The sequence below is a fragment of the Cuculus canorus genome, chromosome 1, assembly GCF_017976375.1.
Source record: "Cuculus canorus isolate bCucCan1 chromosome 1, bCucCan1.pri, whole genome shotgun sequence".
In the NCBI taxonomy this organism is placed as follows: domain Eukaryota; kingdom Metazoa; phylum Chordata; class Aves; order Cuculiformes; family Cuculidae; genus Cuculus; species Cuculus canorus.
Genome location: NC_071401.1, coordinates 16,940,214 through 16,953,541, shown reverse-complemented (window position 1 = coordinate 16,953,541; position 13,328 = coordinate 16,940,214).

The following is a 13,328-nucleotide window of genomic DNA, read 5'->3' as shown; positions in this document are numbered from 1 at the left end:
CACAGATTTCATCCTCCTGTCCCTTTCTAGCAGTCATTGCATTAAAGACACACTTTTCCCAGTTCATAAGCAGTATTCTCTATGAAGAAACATTCTGGAAGGTGACAACAGAAAAGATTCCTCTCTACTGTTTCTACTTTCCCAGAAAATGGAGTAGAGAGATGAGTCCAGGGTCCTGGAGGCAAGACACAGGAAGGAGAGAAACCCATCTTCAATCAGGAAACACATCAAGGAGAAGAAGGTTTGGGATAGGCAGCTGACAGGAGGTGTGGAAAATAGAAGGGAAGTAAACACAACTAAACCAGAAAACTGGAAGACAAGTCGGGCAGGAATGGTCAAGATGAACTCCGAAGCAGAGAGTGCAGCATTAAAAGACAGAAATAAAGGAATGGAAAGTTGCACATCACTTTGAGCTACATTTCTGCATTTAAGCTGATGGGACAGGCCTTTCATCATGTTTGTGGTGACACTAAATGGAGTAGTGGTCTATATGTTGGGGGCAGAGTTGCTGTTCAGAGGGACTTTCCACATCTAAGCAGTGGTCCAACAGAAACTTCATGATGTTCACACAAGACCTGCACCTTAGAACAAACACATGCAACTCTCTAGTCTAGGAACAAGATGACTGGAAAGTGGCTTTGCAGAAGAGGACCTGAGGGTCTGGAGGATAACAAGTTGTCCGTGAATCAACATCATGCCCTAGTGACATTGAAATACAGTTGCACGTTGAACTATATTTGCAAAACCTAAGTTAGAAGGTCAAGATATGCCATCGCTCCCCTCTGTTTGGCACATCTAACACCACATCTGGTTACTAGGTCTAGCTGTGGTCCTCCCAGTGCAAGAGAGAAACCAATAAACTGGAGTGGATCCAGCAGAGTCCACCAAGATGGTCAGGGGACAGGATATATGATAGCTGAGAAATGGATAGAGGGAATTAGTCTTGTCCAGCTTGGAGAAGAGAAAGTCTTGGGGGAAAATCTTTTATCAATACAGGAAGGTCATTTACAAAGAAGACAATATCAGTTCCTCCCAGGAGTATTCAGTTAAAGAACAGGATGCAACCACTGAGAGTTCCAACTGGAGAAGTTCAGACTGAACATGAGGAAAAAATTCTTCATAATGAGAGAGGTCAAACTCTGGAAAATCTATGGAGACTTTCAAAACTTGTCAGGGCAAGGCCCTGAGCAATCACTTCTGACGTTGAAGCTTGCGTTCCTTTGATCAGGGAGCTGGACTAGAGCTCTCCAAAGGCCCCTTCCAAGATGAATTATTCATCACATCTTTGCAAAATGAGGATGGGTCACACATTTAGGTGAGGAATAGAGTAGCAGAGAAACTTCTGAGCAACAGAGCATGTTAGTGGTACCTACTCCCTGCACTGAAACTGTGAAAGGGATTTGGCAGTAGAGGTGTCCAGAGAGGTGGCCAAAGTGACTGATGATATCAGATGTGGGCACAGTTAGTCAGATTGTGGAAGGCTGAGTCCACATAAATGTGTTTGGGTATTTTTTTGTTTTTACAGCTCAAAATTTAAATTAATGTTTTCAAAATTTTCCATTAAAATTCTGAAATACATGATTTTGGGAAATGTTTGCTTTGTGGAGTCAGAGCTTCAGTTCAAAATCAGTTATTCCTACTGCAGCAAGTACATTTTCATATAAAAAAACCCAAACCTGGCAACAATGGGTTTGCTTTGTTCTGGAGAAGATAAGGAAATGTTTCAATTGGCTAGCGATAAATAACACCCCCCCAGTTATCACCAAACCAGACCAAAATAAAATAAAAATAAAATATTGGGCTGTTGGACTGTTAAAACTATGTAAATCTTTTAATGCTTTAACCCGTCAAGTACTGCTGGGACATAGGAAGAATATAAAACAAAATAATTGCAGTAACCTTTTGAAATTCCAGAAGAGACCTATGAGGTAAGATTTTCATTCAAAAATGTTTTTTATTGTAGGACTTCCTTCCATCATGAGTACTTGTATCACAATTGGTGCTTTTTTTATAATATTTACAAGTTTTGTGACTCCACTGCCTTGCACTTTAAACTATTGCAACAAAAATTCTGGCAAGAGTCATAGACTGAAGAATTTCAAAACCCCAGCTGCATTAATTGTTGCTTACTTTTGGAAAAATCTCTCTGGAACAGACCGTAGCATATGTTTCTTACCTTACATATGTCATTTAAGACCATATGTTTCCTCTAATCTGCCCCTTGTGTTTTGCCACAGATATCAGGAAAGTTATTGCATTGCTAAAGTGGATCCATCACCTCTAAACTGAGCTCCTTTCCTGTTTGCGAAGAATGATGCCTAGTGAGGTGAAGGGCCAGAAAAGGATTTTGGTGCTTTAATTGCCACTTGAGATATTTAAGTCCCAAAATCTAGATCGTTATAGTCCTTGTTCAGTCCTTGCTCATTCTTCCATTTGGGGCCTAAGTCTGTAGAGGACTACATTTAGTGCTGAAATACTCTGTTCATTTAACAATAAGCTCCTTGGCATATTCAGAAATGCTACTGACGGCACAAAACTCTTCATATCTGTGTAAGCTCCAACAGGGCTTTCATGTTGATCATCCCTCTGCCAAGTCTTCTAAGTGGGTACATATTGTCTAAGCATTGCTGGTAGATAAGTTCTGTACAAAATGTAGCTGTATATTCAGCTGTTACGATAACTCCATGGCCAGACCACTGGTTCAGTTCTCTTCCCTGTCCAGATGGGTATTTTCTACTCCTTGAGCAGTGCCCTCCTTGTCAGTCCAAAGGGAGTGCTAGGTGGAGCCTATAAATTTATGCTCAATTTTGTCTCAATTTACAGAATGTTGTGCCCCTTAAAGAGCACTTAAGTATTCTCTGGAGGAGGGAACTGTGCCCTCAACATAACAAATTGGCCACTGGGACTGCAGAAGTCAAAAGGGAAGAGCCTGAACAAGACATGTGAGAAGTGCCCTGCTTCCATATTGCTTTATGTACTGATTAAAGCAATTCGCTTCCTGCAGAGAAGAAAATTGAGCAACAGTGTGCCATAGTGTACATGATGCTCCAAACATTATACTATAGGTGAAAAGAGAAAGAAAAGCTCCAGTCACTGTGTCTCATGGGGAAGGGCTAGGGATATGAAACACTAGTAGCCAATACTGTCTCCCTCTACAGCCCAGATTAAGGCATTTAAGTCACAGATGGAGGTCAAAATGCAGGTGCCATCATGAAGGATTATGATATCTGAGTCCCCTGACAGACATCTTAATTCCCTTAGGACATTTACATCTATATGGTCTGGAGGCTGTGACTCGGGTCCTCTGGGAGACCCACAGCTCTGCTGCACATTAAGGTGAACCTCTCTTCAGCCTGCATCAGCTATATCAAGTAGAACTCCACTAGCTGCAAAAGAACCATCACTACGAGCTCACATGGTGATGGTCTACATCTAGACACTTACATTTAAGTATCTTAGAAACATAGAATCAATTAGGTTGTAAAATACAAGTTCAAGTCCAACTGTAAATCTAACACTGCCAAGTACCATGTCCCTATGTGTGTGTGTCAACACACCTTTTCCAGTACCCTCAGGGATGGTGACTTAACCACTTCCTTGGGCAGACTGTTCAATGTTTGGTAATCTTTGCGGTGAAGTTTTTCCTAATATACAAAATAAGCCTCCCCTGGTGCAACTTCAGGTCATTTCCTCTCATCTTATCACTTTACTGGGGAGAAGAGACCAACACTCACCTCGCTACAACCTCCTTTCAGGGAGTTATAGGGAGCAATAAGGTCTCACCTCAGCTTCCTTTTCTCAGGCTAAAGAACCCTAGTTCCCTCAGCTGTTCTTCAAAACATTTATGCTTTAGACACTTCACCAGCTTCATTGTTCTTCTTTCAAAGAAAGGTGTTCCGGCAGCTCAAGGTCTTTCTTGTAGTGAGGAACCCACAATTGAACAAAATATTTGAGGTGCAATGCTGAGTACAAATGGGCAATCACTTCTCTATTCCTGCTGGCCACACTATCTCTGACACAAGCAGAGATTAATCTTAACCCAAAGGCAAAAACTTGAGCCAGTTGCCTAAACATAGGCAGCTAGTTTGGTCTAGTGCCATTTGGGATGTTCCTGGGGTTTGGGCTACATGAATACAGAGTTTGCAGGTATGATACAGGATAGACAGGACCCCTAACTATTATCAGTTATAACTTATTATCAGTTGGAGGCCAGGCAGCCTACCCCAGGGTATCTCAAAGGCAAGTAAACATCAGTTTGTGGGCAACCAGTCAACACACTCTTGGATAAGAATTCAGAATTAATTTTAAAAACAGTCACTCTGAGTCCTTTGCTTTAACTGTCTGATACTTTATATCTGCTCTGCTATGTTGTATGTCAGTTTACCCTCTTAATCAAAACCAGAAATCAATACCAGCTTTCAGCCAGAAAGATTTTAAACAACTCTCTGCCTGTGCACATCCAATGTCATATTATCTGTTTTTCTTCTTTTCTCACAGTGCAATTGCTTTTCTATCCTCCTGCTTACTTAGACTGCTCACAAGGAGTAAATGCAATAGAAGCATAATGACGTCACATGTTTATATGCTACAGAACGTGTCGCTTCATTAGGTTTGCATCGTGTTCTTCCTACTACACTTCTGAAGAACTCTAGACTCTCACACACAAATTATTCTCAAATGTCTCCTAGCAGAGTACTTTAGTGATATACAATTAAAGAAACTGCTTACTACAGTCTGTGGAGTAAGGCTTTCAGCATCTCATCACTCAAATACTGGGTTTTTTTTTTCTTACCACTTCTTATTTTATAACTCAACTGTTGGGATTTTGGTTTTGTGCAAGACTTGTTATGGAAATAAAGGCCCATCTCAAAGAAAGACTTTGCCATATTTGGATCAAATAAGATGAGAAGATCCTCCTAACTTTCCTCTTCCAATAAGAATAAGAATAAGAATAAGAATAAGAATAAGAATAAGAATAAGAATCGTTCTATTAAATTATAAAGACCTGAAAGGAGGAGCTAAGACAGAGTTCAATTTTGCATACAAACATCCAAAACTCCCTTGCTTTCCTACTGCACTACTTCAGACACACCCACAAATTTGAAACTAAGACACGACATACTATCTGCATTGAGAAGGTATGGCAATAATTTCTCTGGTTAAGTCAATGCAGTTTTTGAAGATGTCTCAGCTGTAAATGAATGAGGTCAAGTTACAATCTGTTCACCAGCCAAGCCCTCACAATTTTCTACACCTCTCCTTTCTTGTGAAGTAGTTTAAAGCATCTTCATGTTTTACTTGACAAGTGGGACAGGCTAAGATTATATCCTGTGTCATTTACATCCTGAGTAGGGATAATTTATTAGGTCACGAGATCCAACTCCATGGCAGCTGCTCCTATCCTCGTTCTGCTGTCGTACTTTGCAGAGCTCCCAAATGCACTCTTCAAGTTCCCTGGTACTTTCTCTCAAGAATGAGGTTACAAAACCTGGCAAAGTTTTCCAGTCAGACACTGTGAGAGAGTTCAAAGGGGGTGCAGCAGCAACTGGGAAAGGTGTGAAAAATGGGACCTTTACAGAAAGGTTATGAGAATTGGTTCACAGTGGAAGGAGGAGAATTAAAGCATATAAACAGAAAGGGATGTTTTAAACATTCTGAATCAGCAGGGAAGAAGGAAGAAACACATAGAAAATGTAAGTCAAATGTTGGATGGATTTTTACAGTCTCAGTGGTGTTTCAGATATTAATATATGTTGGGATTAATCCTGAACCCAGGGGACCCAGCAGAGACTGCCTCCTGGAAGAGTCTTTATACATAGGGAATAGAACATGCTCTTTCCCATAAGTGTGGACTTACAGATGTTGGAATGTGAATTATTCTGGACTTCTGAGACAACTCTAATTCTCTAAATGTCCTGGAGTGTTTTCAGATCAACGAGTGCCTCAGTTCTTCTTGTTCTACAAATGAAAAATATCCTGGTTTCTCTGAGGACAATTCAACTGGCATATCCAAGCTCCTGCTTGGGAGTAACCCTTCAGTGGGGTAGTTTCCTTCACACCAGTGATGACACACCTGCTGTTGGCACTCAGTTTTTTTGGTCTACAAATGGTACCAACACCATCTATGAGACTGACAATCGTACTAGGTGATGTTCAGCAGGTTTGATGCATCCAGCAACTTTTTGTACTGTGCTTAGAGGACAACCTTGGTGGAAGTCAGTATCACCTTCAAATGTGAAGCTGTGAACAAAGTATTAATTCTTTTAATACATTTCTTGCTTTTGCATTCCCAGCTGTTCTGTTTACCCTGTCCTGACCATTGCCTTCCTCTTCCTCTGTTCTTCATTGGATTCCTCTCATCTGTTTTAAGCTCTCTGTCCTGGACAGGACATAAACCCAAAGAAGTTTGATCTCAAGCTGAACTTTTGAACTGTGTTATGTTTGAATGGACTAGAGATTAGGTCAAGGGAATTTATGCACCCATATTTCATCAAGAAATCCTTGTTTATTATTCCTAAAACATTTAATTTTTTTAGAAACGTTATTGATTAAAAAAAATAAATCTGTTCTAATTGGCTCAGTCATTTCAATGCACCAAAATATTAAAGTATCAGACAAGTCTGTGCTCTAAAGAACATAGGCAAGCATGAATTATGGGCTGGCATTTTGTCAAAAATGCAGCTATTGTTCTCAAAAACAGGATGCAGACCACAGGGAAATGATGTCTTGTCTTGACTGTTCATAGTACAGGCATAAACCCTGCCATAGTCCTATTGAAAAAGGTACAAGGTCAAACCTTCATGGGAGAAATTTATTTTTGTTCTCCTGAATCTCCACCATGTAAGGGTCTGGATCACCAAGTGTTGCTAAAAGCACGTTTCATCCATCATCTTGCAGAGTGTGTTATCTATAGTGCAGCAGAAGATTTCAGAGCAGCAACCAATACCTTATAAACTTGAGATGGTCCGTCTAAGCCAGATTTTTCATCACATAAAATTAACTTAAAAATCAATGCAGTCTTTGGACCTAAGTGGAGAAAGAATAAATTTTTTTTTGCATGTTTGAGGTGAGAATTTGTCTGCATTACAGTCACAATAAGAGTCCTGCAGAGATCAGGACTGCACTGCGCTGACTGTCTATCAAAACATGTCTGAAGAGCTTCCAGTGAAACTCAAATAAATATGGGTGGTGAGAAGAACAACTCCTTCTACAGATGGGGAGGGTCTGCACAAGTGCCTCCAAGCACACAGAGAAACTACATAAGGTGGCTCCACTTGGAGTACCGTTATCCAGTAAATATTTGATTGCACATAGTCCTCACCCTGCAGTGTGTGCTGGTAGGTCATAGCTCATTTTTGCAAGATGCATTTTCTACTTATGAAGCTGTGTACAAGGCAGGAACTCTGCACTAACCCCAAGGCACACACATCTCTGCTCAATTTCCTTGCAAGGGCAATTCCACATCTCTCTAGATGCCCTGGGCTTGAGGCTTCCAGTTTACAAAGTAGATCAATCGGCTCCCTGGCCAAAGCTGGGCTGGATGGGTTTTCCCTGTATTGTTCTGCTAGCCAGATAGCTGCCCTCTTTCCTCGCTTTGATTGGAAAAACCGTGGGTGGCTCCCAAAATTGAGCTGGACACCTAAGAAGTTGCAAGAACCTTTCCATGGCTTAGCAATGCTGGGATAATACTTAAGAGAAGCTCCTCATTGCAATGGAGGAAGGAGGGAGGGATGGAGCCACGAAAACAGTCCCAGGGGGCTTAGCAGCACGCTTGCTGCTTCTCCAGGATGCTCTTGGATACAATGGTATGAAAAAACGCATGCTTTCCCCAGACCCAGGCTACTTGGTGCTACCATTTTCATTTTATGAAGTAAAATGTGTCACAGCTCATGTCTTTACAACTCAACAGTTTATTGGGCAATGGGTACATTCCTCCATTAAGGAAACAGTCCCTGGAGGAGGGTTGCTCCAGGCAAGCCCTGTGCCAGGGAGAATGTTTCTGGGAAAAGGCAATGGACAACTCTCCCCAGCAGCTACATCTTTCTTTCTGACCTCCCCAAGGGTACGTCTCCACAGATGGATGCAGACAGATGTAAATTTGCACCACCCAAGTGTTGAGTTGGTCAGCCTCAAGCCAGCTTTGACCAGGATCTGCACGACTTCATGTGCATAAGCTCACAGTTTCCTTTGAGGAGCTGGATTTCATGGGCACACGGCCCCCAGACAGTGTTGGTTCATGCCTTACCAGCGCCTCTCTACACTGATCAAAGGTTGAATCATAGAATCATAGAATCACCAGGCTGGAAAGGACCCACCGGATCATCGAGTCCAACCGCCCCCAACACTCCCCCAAACCATGTCCCCAAGCACTTCATCAACCCGCTCCCCGAACACCTCCAAGGAAGGCGTCTCAATCACCTCCCTGGTGGTCCAAGATACACCAGGTGTGGCTGAATTAGTCACATCACTCCTCTTATGCCACAACCCATTCAAGTCCGGGTGGCTGTAGGCTCTGATTTCCTTAGCAGACAAGTTCAAGGAAGAAGACCAACAAAGCTACCAGCATAAGCAAGAATTAACAAGTGACTGCATGCGGCTCCTAGACTTGCAGAGGAAGTTAGTACCTGATAATCAAAATGCTCCAGGAGGTGACATAACCTCCTATGATTCTATTCTATGATTTGGGTAATGGTCCAAAGATCACAGCTAACATCACAAACCCATAATAGCTGGTCTAATGGGCACCTGGGATGTAGGGAAAGAGTCATTGCTGTATAGCATGCACAATTAGTCAACACAAGCAGTTTCATTTCCCTTTAGGGTCCAGGAGAAAGTTGTGGCTTTTTCAGGATAGCAATACTCTGATGAAGAATTAGGTTTGATGTCTGTGGATGAAAGAGTAAGTAATGATGGAGCCAATTTTGCAGCCAATTCACATAAATCAGTGGGTGTCTCGCCTAAGGACGGCTTTGGGTGTGGTCCATTCCTTCCCAGTGAGGAAGAGTGACCTAGACCTCACCCAGATTTTCATTGTTTCTGCAATATTATGGTTACACACCAGCAAAACAAAGAGGTAGATGGGACAGGACTGAGGCTTAAGCACTCCCTGGGAGTAGACCACAGCCCTTTGCTCACTGTGTCATGGAGAGGGAAGGTAGGCTGGGGAGGGTGCAGAGAACCTGTTCAGCAGCCCAGGGGAGGCTTTTTTGGCTGATTCAGCAATGTTACTCATGCAAACTCTTTGGCTGCCCGCTCCTGACTGGAGCTGTTTAACAGATAAGCCATTCCCTGATTATTAACTGCAGAAGTGATAGTTGATTTAATGAGTCAAATATTACGTTTCTCACAGTGGGAGGATTGTCCCTGTTGGAGAGACTTGGAAGATAACTAAAAGGGAACAAGAAATCAGCTGGAGTGTGGGCAAATGCAAGTTACCAGATACTCTGTTCCTAGGATACTTTTAGGTCTTCAGTCTCTACTTGCAAAGTGCCAGGTAGCACAGGGACAATCCAATCAATCTGCTGTACATATGGGTATAGGATGCGGGACAATGGCTTTCACTGTTTTTTCTGTTGTCACTGTTTTTTTCCTAACCAATTATCAATGATAATTGTGGGGCAAAATACACAACTTTCCTCCTGGCATAGCTTCCCTTTGGCCATGTCTTCACTGCCCTTTCAGGTGGCTTTTACTTGCTGCAGAGCTAGTGGGATATCTGTTTGGCCTAAATCACAGTCCACATGAATTGTATCACAGAGAGGGCAGAGGTCTGGAGGAGAACAAGTATCTGTCATCACTAGATAAAAATGAAAATCACAGCAAATTAATAATTATTATTCATTGATTTACAGTGTCTAAATTAACCGTCAGTGTTTGAATATCTAAGATCTATTCATCTATGGTTGCCCAAAACACCAGATTTCTGTGTAATTACTGGATTTTTGTAAGTATTGAAACTGAGCCTTGGAGGAGTTAATTGGGAATAAAAGTGTAGGTGGAAATTGAATGTAGAAGCTGTGACTCACAGTCACTTGCTTGTATCCCTGTATTGTTTGCATTGCTTGTACTGTTTGCAGAGCTCCGATTTCTGAAAACTGGCAGCTTTAGCCAGTCCAGTAGAAACAAACAACAATCTAGAGCTAACATCGGAGAAATAAATATTCTAAAGACTAACTAACCAATATATATAAGTAACAGTTACCCAGCATCGCAAGTATGAAAGGCTGTGCATGATGGAGGGGTTGTTCTTCACAACATGGTTAATTGATGGCATAACCAAAAAGGGCCACTTGGGGTTTTGGTTGTGTATCCAAAAAGAGGGCGGTGAGATTCCAGCCAGGGCACCACTGCCAAGTCAGACAGGAAATTTGAGAACCCGTTAAGGAAGCTAAAGGAACATGAGGTGAACTACAAATTAAAACCAGACAATAAGACACTGTTTATGCAGAAGTTAAAAAAACAGTGCTTGTACATACACAGTATTTACTTAATACCTCTTAAGCCACTCGTGCTGCTATGGCATGAAAATACATGAAAAGCCATTATGGGGTCCACAGAATAAAGAGAAATATTTTTAGTCCATTCCACCTGCAATGACAGAAAAAAACAGTTTCGAAATATTAACATTCTGAACTCCAACTGCAGAAAGTAGCTTTTCAGGGGACAGCCATGGCTACTGTATAGAAGGTGTTTGGACAACAAGTCATACACATTTGAGTTGTGCATGGACTTCATTGAGCATCTTGCATATGGGTAAAATATCATCAATTAGTGAGAGGTTACCATGGAAATGAGGAGAAATAAAAGTCTCAGTCATCAGGCGCCACTGACTGCTCAACACAACGTTCCAACATGATCCCAGAATCACATATGTGGCTCTCTCTTATCTCATTCACTCAGTCAGGACAAAAGGAAGCTAAGTGGAGCTTTGATCACATACCCTTATTGACTCAAGAGGCCTCACTACATTGCTACACAGACATGGCTTTAAGATGGCTAAAAAGATCTTACCTCCTTTTTTTCTAAAAAAACCCCACTTCAGGCTGACCTGAAATTCTTGCTGCAGGAATTGCACGTGCTGCAAAATTTCAATGTGAAAATGTGCATGAATTACCATAGAAAGTCAGTGCGAAGCTGCTGACATTACTGATGACTGAAGATGACACATGTGACGTCTCCTCTGCTGCCATTGATGGAAGTGCTGCCACGGGGCAGGTGGACCAACGGTCCAGATCCCACACCAAGAGAGGGCACAGGAAGACAGGCATAGCATCTCAATGACCATCTTCCACTTCCCAAACATGACTCAGACTGTTGTGCTCTGGAAAGGAGGAGTTTCTGAAAGAGAGCTCTCTGGAGAAGGAACAGGCTTCATCATTCCAAATAATACTTTTAAAACCTAACACAAAATTTGTTGAAATACATTCATTCCACAGCCACCTAACCTATGAAACTCTTAAACATGGTTACCCAATGGGCAAGATGTTGTAATGCTCCCTGGGTCCTCCTTCCGACTCAGCTTAGTGAATGGCACTTACCACTGAGGACAACCTCAAACTCTGGAGTGGGTCTTCTTCCTTAGAAGAGACAAGAAGTGACTTGATTCCTTGGTGTCTATGCCAGGGACATTCTATTTCTCTGGGCCTGATATTGAGCTGCTCCTAATCTTCCATTTCACAAATGACATGTAAACCTAGACTTGTTTTCCCCTGATTTTTGGTTCAAGCACATCAAACTCCATAGCTCAACCCAACTGTTTTATTTAACCAACCAACAGAAATAGCTTGAAAATTTCATTTAAGGTTGATCCATCCTATTTGTTTAGTTTCTTGTTTGACAGCTGAACCAGCAATATGTATGATGGGTTACTAGCTAGCTCCACTAGCTGTATTGTAGACAGAGACAGTCACCCTTCAGAGTAGCACATGCAGCTTTAGCTGGACCCAGTAACTGTTCTTTTGCTAGTAAGCTGCCACTTATGTCTTTAATTTTCTGAAAAAGAGTCATTGTAAATTTATAGCTGAAAGCAATTTTGCAGTAGTCTCAATGAAATACAAAGCAGATGCCTTCAAGAAGAGGAAACAGAGCAGAGCTGACTGACGCTTCTGCGGCACAAACAACTTTGATCGATGTTTCAAAGACTGAACTAAGAGTGGATCTAAGCTTCCAAAATTGGTTTGTGTCTCTTTCTTAAAGCAGTTATCCAAAACATTGTATTTGGCATTTGTGTTCTTAAAAACAGCGTAATAAAAACTTGTTCTTTATAATCTCTTTCCCGTATTTGGTCTGTTCTCTGTTTAGACCTGTTTGTTCTTAGTTTTGACTCCTAGCAGATATTTCTTCCATATTTTGTTGAATGACTTCAGAATTTTTGCTTTCTAGTTTGGGGATTGCAGTCTCAAGATGTGACACTCTACACTTCAAATATTTCATTTACTTCCATAGCTTGACTTAAGATTGGCAGGAGATCTGAGACCCACATAAGTCCAGATGATGCTCATGTACAACTGGTTGAGCACATCAGAAGAACTAAGAAGATCTTAAAAGGATCCACCATAAATCATTGCGTCGTTACTATCGGAAAATGTGCAGTTTAGGTTTTGGTGTTTCCAGAACATGGATACAGTGTCCTGACACCAAGAGGGACTACAAACATGTGTTTGGGCTTCGACATGAAATGGAAAAGTGTAAGAAAAAAGTTATTGGGAAAATTAGTTTTGTTCTCAGAATTATAATTTCCATTACAGCAAAGTGTTGCCTGTTTCATGATGTGTTGAGCTGGGAAAAACACCAAAAAGGAAAAAACTTCATAGATCATTAATGAGTGCAATAACAGCAGAAGTAATGGTGCACTGATGCTGATAATTAGAAACATCACCAAGCATAGTAAAATAGACTATCATCAAAGGAATCTTATATTAGAAAAGTGTGCAGATTACAAAGGGAGACTGTTAATGATACATAGAAATTGCGTAATAATGTAATGATTAACAGCCATCTGAAATCGTGTCTTAGACATGTAAGTAATTCCGTTACTTATGCAATGGTTGTCCTCTTATTCCTCTCCACAAGATTTATTTTCCTACTTTCTCATGCACTATGCATAGTTAGTGACATAACTTGGAGGTTTTAGACTGTATGCCATATTTCTGCACATCTCTGTTATTGTAAAATGCTGTAGCAAAGGCTTTTCTTTTTTCTTCTTTTCTCCTTTATTTTTTAAATTAATTTTATTGTTTTTAACCTTCATTTTTTTTTCACTTGGCAACAATTTGGTCTGGAATCTAACTACCTTCAAGTTCATCTCATGAAATGCTGGTTTCAGATCT